We start from the raw sequence: 2,703 nt of genomic DNA on the forward strand, positions 1-2,703 counted from the left end.
GAGCTGCAAGGCTTGGTGGATGAGTTTGGGAGAGTGTGTAAGAAGCGGAATCTAAAGGTGAATGTAGGGAAGAGTAAAGTGATGGTCTTTGAGAGAGGTGAAGTCGATGAATGTATAGTGAGGTTGGATGGTGAGGAAATGGAAAATGTGAGTACGTTTAAGTACTTGGGTAGTGTGATGAGTAAGGATGGAAATTTGCAGGGTGAAGTGCTTGAGAGGGTGCAACAAGGGAGAAAGGTTGCTGGTTCCTTGAAAGCAGTGATAAGAAACAGGGAAGTGAGCATGAAAGTGAAAAAGTTACTACATGACAGTATTGTGATACCAACTCTAACGTATGGAAGTGAAGCTTGGACGTTGTTGGAAGAACACAAGTCAAGAGTGAGAGCAGTGGAAATGAGTTATTTAAGAGGAGCCTGTGGAGTCACATGGAGAGACAGGCTGACAAATGAGGATATAAAGGAGCGTTGTGGTGTGGATGTGGATGTGATAGGAAGCGTTATGAGGAACACACTGAGGTGGTTTGGCCATGTGGAGAGGATGGAGGGTGAGAGACTGATGGGGAGAGTGTATGTGAGTGAGGTGGAGGGGGGAGAGGGAGGGGGAGACCGAGGATGAGAAGAAGGGATGGGGTGGAGAGGTATATGAGAGAGGGGGGTGTGAGTTGGGAGCGGGGCAGTGAAATGGCGGGGGACAGGGCGACATGGAGGCGATTTGTTTGTGGCCACCCCGTGCGGGATTGAGGCGTCTGGCAATAGATAGATAGATAGATGAGCATAAGGTCTACAGATCTGTCCGTCTCATTACCTTCATGCCTAGTGATGCTCTTCATGGGGATGATGGGGTCATAGCTGTACCTGTCTCTGATTTTGCTCTATGGAACCACTGGGGTATGTCATACCCCAGGTTACCTATAAAATAACTTCAGTTGAGCCCTCATGTGATTTTTTTTATTTTAATGTGCTGTCTTTCTCCTTTTGTATACAGAAGGTCCCAACATCAGTCTACCGCAAGCCACCCAAGGAATCACGATATTACTTTTCAGTTTTGCAAAATTTAATTTTAAAATTTGTGTACCTAAAATTTCACCATTTTCTGAAAACTTTAAAAAAAAAATTCTTTTTTTTCATTTAAACTCTATTTTTCTGGCCTTATTCAAAGATAATGGGTTGAATTATTTGTGTATCGAAGCGTTTTGAAATATCTCAAACGGAAATATATATATATATTTTTCTTGGGGTACGTCATACCCCACTTTACCTGATATAGTAACAAAAAAAAAGTTTACCTATCCAGGGTTAACCGGTGCATAAAGTTTGGCATCAGTGGGAAAAACACTTCAAGTTGACCTTGCCATGTGACCTTGACCTTTGATTTGTTGTTCTCAAAAGCAATGGATCAGCCCCTTCACTGATCCTCAAGACTTGAACTAAGTTGGATCCAAATTTGCTCAGTACAGTTTTTGCTGTTTTGCTCATAAACATATGGATTGGAGACTGTCCTTGCCCTGTGGCCTTAACCTTTGTTCTATTGTTCTGAAAGCTGAATGACTTCTTTCTTGCTTTACCCTAAACACTTCTGCTAAGTTTTTTCTAAATAAGATAAACATTGCATAAAGGAACATTTCAGGATAAAAAAATATGACTTAGTTCTGCGACCATGTCATTTCATCTGTTGTTTTCTAAAACAGTAGGTAAGCCCCTTGATGAAGCCTGAGCCCTTACACCAAATTTGACCGATTCGGATATAAATTCCTTTAGTTATTTTGCTCACACACACACACTGTGCAAAGCTACAAAAATGATGTGGAAACCACGTATGCTGAAATGGTGAAAGTAAAGAAAAACTTAGAAACAAGGGTGGAAGAAAAAAACATTAAAAAGGAAGTGAAAAGAATAATCCAAAACAATCCAAAGTTAGTCAGAGATTCAGTAGATATCAACAAATCTATAGTAAGCACTGGTATAGAAGAGGAAGAAGTAAAAAACAAGATCTCAAGAGACAAAAAGAAGATGGAAAATGTAATGAGCTTGCTGAAAGAAGTATCCGAGGAAATCTGTAGTAAAGACATAGAGGAACACAAAAGGTTAGGGAAATACAAGAAAAGCAAGTCAAGACCTCTAAAGGTAACTTTCCAGAGTGTAAGCACCGTGGAGGAGATACTAAAAAATGCAAAGAATCTTATGGAAAAAGAGGAGTTCAAAAATGTATGGATAAAAAGATGCCTAACACAAGAGGAACTGGAATTACTGAAAGAGAAGAGGGAGGAAGTAAAAACAAAAAGTGAGGAAAGATCAGAAGAGGAGAAGAACACATTTTTTTTTACAAAGTAATAGGATTGCAGGTACGAAAGTGGTACATAAACAGGAGGGAATAAAAAGGAGGAAGGTAGTAGAACCATGTCAAGACAAGTATATAAACAGGATCATTAAGTTGATGTACTCAAATGTGGATGGAATGATATCTAAATTATTAGAGGTGAATGATTATGTCAGAGAAAATGAACCACATATAATATGCCTAACTGAAACAAAATTAACACCAAGGATATCAAATGACATACTAAACTTAGAGGAATATAATATATGGAGAAGAGATAGAAACTTAAAAAAAGGAGGAGGAATTATAATATTAACTAAGAAAAATCTAAAAGTCAATGAAATAAAACTAGATATACCCCCAAAAGTAGAACTGATCGCAGTAGAG

This window comes from Coenobita brevimanus, chromosome 4 (genome assembly GCF_032717465.1).
Source record: "Coenobita brevimanus isolate Jiangsu-jjx chromosome 4, ASM3271746v2, whole genome shotgun sequence".
Taxonomy (NCBI): Eukaryota; Metazoa; Arthropoda; class Malacostraca; order Decapoda; family Coenobitidae; genus Coenobita; species Coenobita brevimanus.